The sequence below is a fragment of the Eurosta solidaginis genome, chromosome 4 (assembly GCF_040869045.1).
Source record: "Eurosta solidaginis isolate ZX-2024a chromosome 4, ASM4086904v1, whole genome shotgun sequence".
In the NCBI taxonomy this organism is placed as follows: Eukaryota; Metazoa; Arthropoda; class Insecta; order Diptera; family Tephritidae; genus Eurosta; species Eurosta solidaginis.
This window is the reverse complement of record NC_090322.1, coordinates 80,769,122-80,783,377: the sequence shown is the minus strand read 5'-3', so window position 1 is coordinate 80,783,377 and position 14,256 is coordinate 80,769,122. Positions and strand designations below refer to the sequence as shown.

At 35.2% G+C, this 14,256-nt stretch overlaps 1 protein-coding gene across 10 annotated transcripts in view; it reads right to left on the bottom strand.

The window, feature by feature from the left end:
* The window catches only part of Socs16D (Suppressor of Cytokine Signaling at 16D), a 687,555-nt gene that overhangs the window by 654,632 nt on the left and 18,667 nt on the right, over window positions 1-14,256 (bottom strand). The window contains exon 1 of one of the 10 annotated variants that reach the window (XM_067782189.1): window positions 6,409-6,530. The exons of the other annotated variants lie outside the window; for them this stretch is intronic. The gene's annotated coding sequence lies outside the window, so the exon portion shown is untranslated. Of the gene's footprint in view, window positions 1-6,408; window positions 6,531-14,256 lie in introns of those variants that run through there. 10 annotated transcript variants of the gene reach the window in all.

Below are 14,256 nucleotides of genomic sequence, written 5' to 3'. Positions count from 1 at the left end.
TACGACCATCGAAATCAAACTAAGAGCTGTCGTTGATTTTCACGAAGTAGCCATTGTGCTATGGCTTATCGTATACATATATGGTCGCTTAAAAGCCAACCTAATAAAACCGCACTGCGTTTTTTTAGCGCACGCAAACAACCGGCGTTTTTTGCCCTACCCCAAATAAGCATGCGTTGCGACAATGTAAAGCATGTGTGCAAATGTCAAATTTAATGTCACGCAGAACAAAAATTGGAAATCGAGTTAGGTTTTCACGCAGCAAATTCAATTTGAGTTGCTCTCATACAAGTTGTATGTGCATGAGACATTTTTGACAGAAAATGACTTGCGTGCGTTTATATTAGATTGGCTTATTAGCAGGTGCTAAGCTCACGCCCACCCCGGATCCTAAAGTTAAAGTTAAAGTTAAAGGTAAAGTTAAAGTGAATGTTCAAGTTAAAGCAAAAGTTAAAGTTAAAAATAAAGTTAAAGTGAAAGTTAAAGTTAAGGTTGAAGTTAAAGTTAAAGTTAAAGTGAATGTTAAAGTTAAAGCGAAAGTTAAAGTTAAAGTTAAAAATAAAGTTAAAGTTAAAGTGAATGTTAAAGTTAAAGCGAAAGTTAAAGTTAAAGTTAAAAATAAAGTTAAAGTTAAAGTGAAAGTTAAAGTTAAGGCTAAATTTAAAGTTAAAGTTAAATTTAAAGGTAAAGTTAAAGTGAATGTTCAAGTTAAAGCGAAAGTTAAAGTTAAAAATAAGGTTAAAGTTAAAGTTAAAGTTAAAGTTAAAGTTAAAGGTAAAGTTAAAGTGAATGTTCAAGTTAAAGCGAAAGTTAAAGTTAAAGTTAAAGTGAAAGTTAAAGCTAAAGTTAAAGTTAAAGTTAAAGTTAAAGTGAATGTTAAAGTTAAAGCGAAAGTTAAAGTTAAAGTTAAACTTAAAAATAAAGTTAAAGTTAAAGTGAAAGTTAAATTTAAAGTTAAAATTAAAGTTAAAGTTAAGGTTAAAGTTAAAGTTAAAGTAAAATTTAAAGTTAAAGTTAAAGGTAAAGTTAAAGTGAATGTTCAAGTTAAAGCGAAAGTTAAAGTTAAAAATAAAGTTAAAGTGAAAGTTAAAGTTAAAGTTAAAGTTAATGTCAAAGTTAAAGTTAAAGTTAAAGGTAACGTTAAAGTGATTGTTCAAGTTAAAGCGAAAGTTAAAGTTAAAAATAAAGTTAAAGTTAAAGTGAAAGTTAAAGTTAAAGTCAAAGTTAAAGTTATAGTGAATGTTAAAGTTAAAGCGAAAGTTAAAGTTAAAAATAAAGTTAAAGTTAAAGTGAAAGTTAAAGTTAAAGTTGAAGTTAAAGTTAAAGTTAAAGCGAAAGTTAAAGTTAAAATTGAAGTTAAAGTTAAAGTCTAAGTTAAAGTTAAAGTTAAAATTAAAGTTAAAGCTAAAGTTAAAGTGAATGTTAAAGGTAAAGCGAAAGTTAAAGTTAAAAATAAGGTTAAAGTTAAAGTTAAGGTTAAAGTTAAAGGTAAAGTTAAAGTTAAGGTTAAAGTTAATGTTAATGTTAAAGTTAAAGTTAAATTTAAAGATAAAGTTGAAGTTAAAGTGAATGTTAAAGTTAAAGCGAATTTTAAAGTTAAAGTTAAAAATAAAGTTAAAGTTAAAGTGGAAGTTAAGGTTAAAGTTAAAGTCAAAGTTAAAGTTAAGGTTAAAGTTAAACTTAAAGTTGAAGTTAAAGTTAAAGTTAATGCCAAAGTTAAAGTTAAAGTTAAGGTTAAAGTTAAAGTTAAAATTAAAGTTAAAGTTAAAGTTAAAGTTGAAGTTAAAGTTAAAGTTAAAGCTAAAGTTAAAGTTAAAGTGAATGTTAAAGTTAAAGCGAAATTTAAAGTTAAAGTTAAAGTTAAAAATAAAGTTAAAGTTAAAGTGGAAGTTAAGGTTAAAGCTAAAGTTAAAGTTAAAGTGAATGTTAAAGTTAAAGAGAAAGCTAAAGTTAAAGTTAAAAATAAAGTTAAGTTAAAGTTAAAGTTAAAGTCAAAGTTAAAGTTAAGGTTAAAGTTAAAGTTAAAGTTAAAGTCAAAGTTAAGGTTAAGGTTAAAGTTAAAGTTAAATTTAAAGTTAAAGTTACAGTTAATGTTAAAGTTAAAGTGAATGTTAAAGTTAAAGCAAAAGTTAAAGTTAAAAATAAAGTTAAAGTTAAGGTTAAAGTTAAAGTTAAAATTAAAGTTAAAGTTAAATGAATGTTAAAGTTAAAGCGAAAGTTAAAGTTAAAGTGATCATATGTATTTAATTAGCGAGCTTTGCTCATATTGCTTTATACAATGGGTTTTGTAATTGATATTAGAGAAAAATTGTAAGTTTACAAACGGCGATGGTTACTAGGACATGTTTCTGAATTTCACTTCTTCATCAGCTAGCTTTTCGGGAGCTGAGCGTTGAACTCGAATCTCCAACATTCATATCAGTGCAAGCCTTTAGCTGCTAAGCCATATGAATGTCCCGTTGTTCGCTGTACAATTGGTCTCTAAGAGTTTCCTTTTTGTTTTATATTCCTTTTGGAGGACGAACTAAGCGAGTAAGCGAATTTCCTCCACCAGTAGGCATCTACTGTTTAAATTTTAATTATTCAGATTTCATAGAATTACAACTTAACGGGTCACAAAAATTTTATTCTTTCCTAGTAGACACTCAAGCAGACATTTCTTTAATAAACATATCATGTCTAGACAGTAATATTTCATTAAAAATGAACAACGACATTATTAACATTACCGGTGTCACTTCAAATTCAGTTTCGACTTTAGGTACAATTACCGTAAATTTAAATTTTTCAAACTTTTCTCTTAAACATACTTTACATGTAGTAAATGAAGATTTTAATATTCCATCCGATGGCATATTGGGTAAAGATTTTCTAAAAATTAAAAAATGCATTATTAATTATGAAAAAACAGAATTTCCTTTTGGGTAGGTAATGAAAAAGTCGCGGTACCAATCCTACATGGAACAGAAAGCGACAGTTGTATCATTCCTGCAAGATGTGAAATTTTTAGACTTTTTGATTTAGGAAATTCACCCGAGCCACTTTTCGTGGACTCGCAGTAAATTGAAAAAGGTGTTTTCACAGCTAGGTGCATTATTAATTCCGGTAACCCAATAATTAAAGTCATAAACACCACGGATGATGTCAAGTATGTGAAAAGAAACAGTATTCGGACAGAAAAACTTTCTAATTATAATGTTTATACAATTAAGAAACAGAAGACAAACGTACGAAAAAACTGATTTCAATTTTAAAAAATCAAATACCTCAACATGCTCCAAGTAAATTAATTGACCTTTTCATAGATTATGCCGACATTTTCGCTCTTGACACGGACAAAATGACTTCAAACAACTTCTAGGAGCAAAAATTAAGATTGACAGACAACGAGCCGGTATATGTTAAAAACTATCGATTGCCATACTCTCAACTCGAAGAAATAAATCGCCAAGTAAATAAACTGTTAGACAACGATTTAATTGAACCCAGTTACTCCAATTACAATAGTCCTTTGATTGTAGTCCCAAAGAAGGATACTAATGGTCAAAAAGCTTATCGTATGTGCGTAGATTTCCGCGCGGTAAACAAAAAACTCAGTGCTGATAAATTTCCACTAGCTAGAGTTGACGATATTTTAGATAATCTCGGTAGAGCAAAATATTTTTCCACATTAGATCTTTTTTCGGGATTTCATCAAATCCCCTTGCATCCTGACTCACGGAACATTACTTCTTTCAGCACTGACAGAGGTGCATTTAGATGGAAAGTGCTTCCATTCGGCTTAAATATAGCACCAAATTCATTCTCACGAATGATGACAATAGCTTTTTCGCGTATACCACCCAATGTCGCATTTTTGTACGTCGACGATATTGTCGTCATAGGTTGTAGCGAAGCACACCATATTAAAAATCTTTCAAAAGTCTTCGATACTTGTAGGTCTTTCAATCTCAAGCCAAATAAATGCAACTTTTTACGACCAGGAGTTACATTTTAGGTCTCAAATGTTCAGCCAAAGGTTTGTTGCCAGACGACTCCACAATAAACGCAAATAAAAAGTATACAATACCGACTGATAAAGACGCGGTACGACGATTCGTCGCGTTTGTAAACTATTACAGACGGTTTATACCTAATTTTGCGTCTCTGGCAGCGCCTCCAAATCGATTAAGCAGAAAAAGAGTTGAATTTGTATGGGATGTTGAGTGCGAAAGGGCATTTTTATCTTTGAAAGCAGCATTAATTTCACCAAAACTACTTCAATGTCTAGATTTTACAAAACAATTCACTATTACGGTTGATGCTTCCACAACTGGATGTAGCGCTATTTTGAGTCAAGAACAGCAAGGTAGTGATTTACAATTTGTTTCGCTTCTAAAGCATTTAATAAAGCAGAGCAGAAAAAACCAATTATATAATTGGAGCTCTTAGCTATCTATTTCGCAATAAAGCAGTTTCGGCCATACGTATATGGCACAAATTTCATCGTAAGGTCAGACCACTCAGTGGTAGTATACCTATTCAACATGAAAGACCCCTCTTCAAAACTTTCGAGAATTAAGCTAGAATTAGCAGAATACAACTTTACTATAGTTTATATAAAGGGTAAACCAAACGTTGGCGCTGATGCACTATCGCGCATTACAATGGATGAGATTAAAGAAGCTAACAAACAATTTGGCAGTACAGACAAGGGCAATGACAAAACAGGCAAACGACAAAAATTTACATAGGAAAACTGACAAAACGACGAAAACAACTTACTTTACACGTCAACGCAAATTCTCATTTAATTTTTCGAAAAAAGTTCCACGGATAAGATCTGAAATTACGTACAATAAAAATAATAAAACAAGTTTAAGAATTTTTGCGCATATTATACACAAAAAACTCGAGTTACTTAGTTTTGAGATTGCTAACGAAATAATGACTTTAGAGAAATTACTTTCGAGGCTTGAATCAGAAGCCGGCAAACGCAAAATTAAGCAGATTGAATGACCTAAAAACGATATTTTATTCGAACATTATACTATTACAAATTTCAAAGATATTGGAAATAAGATTTTAAAATCATTAGAAATTATACTAACAGATCCAGTGGAGACAGTAATAGATGAGGATACAAAATTTAAGCTAATGAAAATTTACCACAATGATCTCATTTCTGGTGGACATTGCGGAATGAAAAAACTTTGCGCAAAATAACGAAGCAAATTTTATTGGAAAGATATGAATCGTGATATATCGAAATATATCAAAAATTGTAATGGTTGTCTTTTAAACAAGGTTAAACCTAAAACAAAAGAAAACTTGTTTTAACACCAACTTCTTGTAAACCATTCGATATACTAGTAATTGATACAATAGGACCCCTACCTGAGTCCAAATATGGTAACAAGTTCGCACTTACCATGATTTGCGACATGACTAAATACCTGGTAACAGTCGTTGTGCCAGACAAATCAGCAAAAACAATTGCTTCAGCAATTTTTGAAGGATTAATTTTAACATACGGCACAATGAATGCCATAAAATCAGATTTAGGTACAGAATTTAAAAATGAATTATTCGAAGAATTAACTACACATTTACATATTAAACATAATTTTTCAACTGCATACCATCACGAAACTGTTGGCACAATTGAACGTAATCATAGAGTTTTTAATGAATACTTACGTGCATATTTGAAAGATACTTTTCTGATTGGGATGTTTATTTAAAATACTTTACTTTCCTACACAATACTACGAGCAACACAGTTTTCGACAATCAATTTTCGCCTTTCGAGTTAGTTTTTGGAAAAAAGGCAACTTTGCCTAATAATTTAAGTAAAGAAAAAATTTACCCAATCTATAATGTCGAAAACTATGCCAAAGAAGTTAGGTTTAGAATGCAGAAAGCACACAAAATGGCACAAAACCTAATAAATAAAAATAAGTTACAAAGCAAAAATCTTTAAGATAAAACGGCTCGCCGTTAATTGTCAAAATCGGAGATAAAGTACTTTTACGGAAAGAACCCCATCACAAACGTGAGAATATTTATCGAAGTCCGTTTACTATAACTAAAATTAACGAACCTAATGTAACTATTTGTGATGAAGTTAAAAGAAAAGAAAAGATTGTACACAAAAATAGAATTAATAAAGTAAATCAATAACTACTTCTTTATAATATACTCTTATATACAAAAAAATTGTTCCTTTACAAACAGCCAAGAAGGCAGAACAAAAATCATACAACTTTAAATTTAAACACAAAAAAAATTCTTACACTTATATACTTATTTTAAAATATGCCAATTGGCATAACAAAAACCCCCTAGTTTCAAAAACATAAGATAAATATGTTAAACTATACATTTAAGATAAATGAAATTGTAACCAAACGAAAAAAAGACTATCACCTCTATTATGAATTTTCATACGATAGACGATAAACGCTTCCTATCGTATCGTAAAAAATCAGCTTTCATATTGCGATTTCCACACGCCCGATAGATGTACTATTGTGAATGACGGCAGAGTTTTGTTTACAAATTTTTGTGAATCTATACGAAACAGATAGCAAAACAAAACGTAAATACTAACAATTCAATTGTCTTGTACGTAAAAGTGGCAAAAATTTTTAAAAGTTGTAATAATAAAATATTTTCTGCTACCTATGTATGTTGCCTTTTATATAAACTCAAATGAACAAATTGACGAAACTTGCATAGAGCCATAGAAAAAAGAAAATTGAGAGATGCTTCCAATCTTCTTGAAATGAACTCTACACTGTAAGTACTTGTAAAAAAAGTTTAATAAACAAAATAGATTTCAGTGTATGTCTTAACAGAGGTAGAAGGCAGTTTGCGCGCCCATAAAAATAGGTCATCCATTCCAAATATTTTGAAGGTTTGTGCCACTTTAAGGCTTCTTGCCCAGGGTGTTGCAACAGAGTGTTGGGAATGAGGCTTTAGTTGGGTCCTTTGGATTTTGTAATAATTTTATATTTACTTTTATTTAAAAAGCTCCCAGCGTATCGTGGAAAAATTTATCAAGATAGCTAGCGTAGAAAATTGAACAGTTGATGCGATAGTTAGCGTATGGCAATACCACGATAAACGATAAACGCTAACGATCGGGTTTCACACGCTAGAATTTATTTCATAATATGGTATAACAGATTGCAAGCGTTTATCGTGTATCGTATGAGTTCATAATAGGGGTGTATATTTTAAGTTAAAATACTTTAAACGTTATAAACAAAAAAAAAATACTTTAACTAAGAGCACAAAATACATTAAAAATACAAAAAAACAAGTAAGGAAGGCTAAGTTCGGGTGTAACCGAACATAACATACTCAGTTGAGAGCTATGGAGACAAAATAAGGAAAATCAATCTGGGGTAACCTTGGAATGTGGTTGTATAACATGTGTATCAAATGAAAGGTATTAAAGAGTATTTTAAGAGAGAGTAGGCCATAGTTCTATGGATGAACGCCATTTATGGATATCGCCATAAAGGTAGACCAGGGCTGACTCTAGAATTTGTTTGTACGTTATGGGTATCAAATGAAAGGTGTTACTGAGCATTTTAAGAGGGAGTGGGCCTTAGGTCTATCGGTAGACGCCTTTTCGAGATGTCCCCATTAAGGTGGACCAGGGGTGATTCTATAATGTGTTTGTACGATATGGGTATCAAATGAAAGCTGTTAATGAGTATTTTGAAAAGGAGTGATCCTTAGTTCCATAGGTGGACGCCGTTTCGAGATATCGCCATAAAGGTGGACCAGGGGTGTCTCTAGAATGTGTTTGTACGATATGGGAATCAAATGAAAGGTATTACTGAGCATTTTAAGAGGGAGTGGGCATTAGGTCTATAGGTGGACGCCTTTTCGAGATATCGCCATTAGGGTGGGCCAGGGGTGACTCTAGAATGTTTGTACGGTATGGGTATCAAACGAAAGGTGTTACTGAGCATTTTAAGAGGGAGTGGGCATGAGGTCTATAGGTGGACGCCTTTTCGAGATATCGTCATTAGGGTGGGCCAGGGGTGACTCTAGAATGTGTTTGTACGATATGTGCATCAAACGAAAGGTGTTACTGAGCATTTTAAGAGGGAGTGGGCATTAGGTCTATAGGTGGACGCCCTTTCGAGATATCGCCATTAGGGTGGGCCAGGGGTGACTCTAGAATGTTTGTACGATATGGGTATCAAACGAAAGGTGTTACTGAGCATTTTAAGAGGGAGTGGGCATTAGGTCTATAGGTGGACGCCTTTTCGAGATATCGCCATTAGGGTGGGCCAGGGTGACTCTAGAATGTGTTTGTACGATATGGGTATCAAATGAAAGGTGGTAAAGAGTATTTTAAAAGGGAGTAATCCTTAGTTCTATAGGTGGACGCCTTTTCGAGATATCGCCATAAAGCTGGACCAAGGGTGACTCTAGAATGTTTGTACGGTATGGGTATCAAACGAAAGGTGTTACTGAGCATTTTAAGAGGGAGTGGGAATTAGGTCTATAGGTGGACGCCTTTTTGAGATATCACCATTAGGGTGGGCCAGGGTGACTCTAGAATGTGTTTGTACGATATGGGTATCAAATGAAAGGTGGTAATGAGTATTTTAAAAGGAAGTAATCCTTAGTTCTATAGGTGGACGCCTTTTCGAGATATCGCCATTAGGGTGGGCCAGGTGTGACTCTAGAATGTTTGTACGATATGGGTATCAAACGAAAGGTGTTATTGAGCATTTTAAGAGGGAGTGGGCATTAGGTCTATAGGTGGACGCCTTTTCGAGATATCGCCATTAGGGTGGGACAGGGGTGACTCTAGAATGTTTGTACGATATGGGTATCAAACGAAAAGTGTTACTGAGCATTTTAAGAGGGAGTGGACATTAGGTCTATAGGTGGACGCCTTTTCGAGATATCGCCATTAGAGTGGGCCAGGGGTGACTCTAGAATGTTTGTACGATATGGGTATCAAACTAAAGGTGTTACTGAGCATTTTAAGAGGGAGTGGACATTAGGTCTATAGGTGGACGCCTTTTCGAGATATCGCCATTAGGGTGGGCCAGGGTGACTCTAGAATGTGTTTGTACGATATGGGTATCAAACGAAAGGTGTTACTGAGCATTTTAAGAGGGAGTGGACACTAGGTCTATAGGTGGACGCCTTTTCGAGATATCGCCATTAGGGTGGGCCAGGGGTGACTCTAGAATGTTTGTACGATATGGGTATCAAACGAAAGCTGTTACTGAGCATTTTAAGAGGGAGTGGGCATTAGGTCTATAGGTGGACGCCTTTTCGAGATATCGCCATTAGGGTGGGCCAGGGGTGACTCTAGAATGTTTGTACGATATGGGTATCAAACGAAAGGTGTTACTGAGCATTTTAAGAGGGAGTGGACACTAGGTCTATAGGTGGACGCCTTTTCGAGATATCGCCACTAGGGTGGGACAGGGGTGACTCTGGTATGTTTTTGTACGATATGGATATCAAATTAAAGGTATTAATGAGGGTTTTAAAAGCGAGTGGCCCTTAGATGTATATGTGAAGGCGTTCTCGCGATATCGACCAAAATGTGGACCAGGTGATCCAGAAAATCATCTGTCGGGTACTGCTAATTTATTTATACATGCAATACCACTAACAGTATTCCTGCCAAGATTCCAAGGGCTGTTGATTTCGCCTTGTAGAACTTTTTCATTTTCTTCTACTTAATATGGTAGGTGTCACACCCATTTTACAAAGTTTTTTCCAAAGTTATATTTTGCGTCAATAAACCAATCCAGTTACCATGTTTCATCACTTTTTTCGTATTTGGTATAGAATTATGGCATTTTTTTCATTTTTCGTAATTTTCGATATCGATAAAGTGGGCGTGGTTATGGTCAGATTTCGCCCATTTTTTATACCAAGAAAAAGTGAGCTCAGGTAAGTACGTGGGCTAAGTTTAGTGAAGATATATCGGATTTTGCTCAAGTTATTGTGTTAATGGCCGAGCGGAAGGACAGACGGTGGACTGTGTATAAAAACTGGGCGTGGCTTCCACCGATTTCGCCCATTTTCACAGAGAACAGTTACCGTCATAGAGTCTAGGCTCCTACCAAATTTGAGAAGGATTGGTAAATTTTTGTTCGACTTATGGCAATAAAAGTATTCTAGACAAACTAAATGAAAATGGGCGGAGCCACGCCCATTTTGAAATTTTCTTTTATTTTTGTATTTTGTTGCATCATATCATTACTGGAGTTGAATTTTGACTTAATTTACTTATATACAGTAAAGATATTAAATTTTTTGTTAAAATTTGAATTTAAAAAATTTTTTTTTTAAAAAGTGGGCGTGTTCTTCATCCAATTTTGCTAATTTTTATTTAGCACATATAGAGTAATAGTGGTAACGTTCCTGCCAAATTTCATCATGATATCTTCAACGACTGCCAAATTACAGCTTGCAAAACTTTTAAATTACCTTCTTGTAAAAGTGGGCGGTGCCACGCCCATTGTCCAAAATCTTACTAATTTTCTATTCTGCGTCATAACGTCAACCCATCTACCAAGTTTCGTCGCTTTATCTGTCTTTTGTAATGAGTTATCGCACTTTTTCGGTTTTTCGAAATTTTCGATATCGAAAAAGTGGGCGTGGTTATAGTTCGATATCGTTCATTTTAAATAGCGATCTGAGATGAGTGCTCAGGAACCTGCATACCAAATTTCATCAAGATACCTCAAAATTTACTCAAGTTATCGTGTTAACGGACGGACGGACGGACGGACGGACGGACGGACGGACGGACATGGCTCAATCAAATTTTTTTTCGATCCTGATTATTTTGATATATGGAAGTCTATATCTATCTCGATTCCTTTATATATGTACAACCAACCGTTATCCAATCAAACTTAATATACTCTGTGAGCTCTGCTCAACTGAGTATAAAAATGACCTGAATTCTTGACAGACATCTGATTGATGAGCCAACACCGCCAAGGGGTTTAAGGAGTCATCTCCGTAAGCATTATGAGGAAATACGGCACCTGAGAACACAGCCGTATGAAGCCAAAAAACACAAGCAGGTCCTCAGTGAACTCCACAAACAGGCGTCGTACCTCTATGTCGGGAATTGCCCGGTGAATCCTGTACTCAAAGAACAATACCCTAAACTTGCAGAAGGGGAACGCACACTCCCTAGGGAAACGCGTGTCACCCTAGCTCAACTTCGATCTGGATACTGTAACAGGTTAAACTCTTACCTATCCAGAATCAACCCCGACATACAAAATGTATGCCCTGTTTGCAATGTGTCCCCACATGACATTAACCATCTCTTCAATTGTAATGTGGAACCAACGCCTCTAAAACCCGTCACATTATGGTCCACCCCTGTTGAAACAGCAAGTTTCCTTGGTCTCCCGTTAGAGGATATTGATGACAATTTGTGATCGGTCGCACCTAATGGATGGGGCGAAGCACTGCTTTCTGCGTTGGCGGCCTTCGGCCGTGCTTATAAAAAATTACCCTGGGTGGGTCCAACACCGGTTTGGAGACCAAAACTATATCCGCACAAAACACTTATGTTCACTATTTTTTTTTTGTGGGTACACAACACAACACAACCACATGCTAATACGCGTCAAAAATCGAGAGAGGTGTCAAAAGACGCGTATTAATCTCGAGAACAATTTTCCGAAGGCGGAAAATAAAAATTTTATCTCTGTCCGGAGATATTTGCAGTTGAAGTTGGCGATTTTCATGTGGTTGTTGTAATGTTGTTTACCCACAAAAAAAATTGTGAACATAAGTGTTTTGCGCGGATATAGTTTGGTCTCCGAACCGGCGTTGGACCCACCCAGGGTAATTTTCTATAAGCGCGGTCGAAGGCCGCCAACGCAGGAAGGTGTTCTGCGCAAAAATACTATGGATTCCACCCCCCGTTTTCGGAGGTACCCGCGGGTAATATTTCGGTTTTTCGTTAATATCTTTTGAACGAGTTAAAATTTTTATTTTCCGCCTTCGGATTATTAATACTGATGTCAAGACGCGTCGTTTGATATATCTCTCGGTATTTGTGGTAACGTATTAGCAGTCGACCCCTCAACTAGAGTTTTACCTCGGATTATTAATACTGATGTCAATACACGTCTTTTAACACCTCTTTCGATATTTTTAGACGCGTATTAGCAGTGTCATGCTGTCGTAAAGAATTACTTCGACTGAAATTTAATTTTGGTAATTGTGCAGTTCAGGGGCCCACCCTAAAATTGGGCCTTTCTTTTTTAGTGAGGTATCAAAAGACGCGTATTCACGTCTAGATCAAGAATCCGAAAGCGGAAGTTAACTTTTTTTCCCGTTTAAAAGTTTTAACTGGTTCGTCTTGTACATATTGTTCCCGCGTATTTACAATTTTTTAAGCGCACAAATCACATCCTGTTTTGTTTTTCGATGGATTAATACAATTTTATATCACCTAATTAGTGAAAAGATTTGTCTAATTTCTCTAATTAATATGCAATTAGGTAATAAAAATACAGAAAATACACTCTAATCACTTGATTCGTTGTTGAAGAAAAACACCTGATGGTGAAGAGTGTTGCCATATGAGCAATAATAGAAATTAACTGAGCAAGAAATTACTCTTGCTTTTCCCAAGTCATCTGCGTAGAACACCCTTAGCCGATCCAACACCGGCTGCGCCATGCACAGTAATTCTGCGTAGAAAACCTTACTGCATAGGCGGCCTTCGGCCGCGCTGGGGAATATTTTGAATAAGGTGCCACGATTTTCCAACTTTTTTTTTCGAGGGGTGGAGGTGGTCCTAAAAATCACAAAATTATCATCCGCAACTCTTGGAAACTCTTAGTTTATGAAATATAAGCTTTTTAATTTCAAAATTTAGTAAAATTTCAACTTAAGTCCTGCACTTAAAATTCGGGTCGCACATGTCGATAGCGGTATCAAAAGCCGCGTATTTGCGTCCAAATTCAGAATCCGAAAGCAGAAACTATATTTTTTATCTCGTTTAAAAGTTTTTCGCGGAAAACCCGTCGATACTATTGTCGCTTTTTTGTTGTTACAATTAAACAAACGAAAACATATGAAGGTGGTGAATAGTGTTGCCAGCTCCGCAACAATATCTTTTTATCTTGGTCGAACATTATAAGGTGGTGGCACGTCGACATAAATGCAAACAAACATACACTAGCCGTGTTTTTTTTTTCACACGTAAACGTCTATACGCTTAAGCTTTATATGGACTGATAAGCGTCAAACTTTACATACACCTCTGAAATTGCTGCGCATAAAATGTGTACTACTAAATTTCAATACGCATTATACTCAGATGTAACTGAAATATGTGTTTTTGTTTCACCCTCTACACTAATTCTATGTATTCTATGTGTGTCCACAATTCATCGCAACTGATTTAGCTATATGTTATACCCTATGGCCATCAGAGGGTTGTGCCTCCGCTTTTCGGTACACCCTGTGGCTGTAGCTAGTTATTTAACCACTGCCGCTAGATTGGTCTCCTAAGCATTATCTAAGCGTCAAACTTTAAATACACCTCTGAAATTGCTGCGCATAAAATGTGTACTACTAAATTTCAATACGCATTATACTCAGATGTAACTGAAATATGTGGTTTTGGTTTCACCCTCTACACTAATTCTATGTATTCTATGTGTGTCTACAATTCATCGCAACTGATTTAGCTATATGTTATACCCTATGGCCATCAGAGAGTTGTGTCTCCGCTTTTCGGTACACCCTGTGGCTGTAGCTAGTTATTTAACCACTGCCGCTAGATGGGTCTCCTAAGCATTATCTAAGCGAGGATAGGCGTTTTTTTTCACGCGCAAACGTAAACCGTGGTTACTCACGAACGTACGTAGAAAAAACGTGTCAGCTGACACGACCTATCTTATGAGTGTGCAATGTAAACGAAAACTCACCGACGTGCAACGCCCGTACGTACGTAGCCCGGAACGTAGAAATCAAAACAAGTTTGATTTTTTCCGTAAGAACGTGTCAGCTGATCGCTCTCTCACTAGACAGAGTTGCCTAGTAAACTTTTGTGCGCTAATTTTTGACCGTTTGCAATTTTATGCAAAAACGCCTAATTAAAGTTTGAAAAATTGTGAAAATAATTCGAAATAATTATGTAAAAGTGCTGATTATAAATATTTAATCTATTTATACTTATTTAATGCCCCTATTACCGTTTACAACTCAACTCTGGTTGGGTTGAAGTTTCGCAATTTG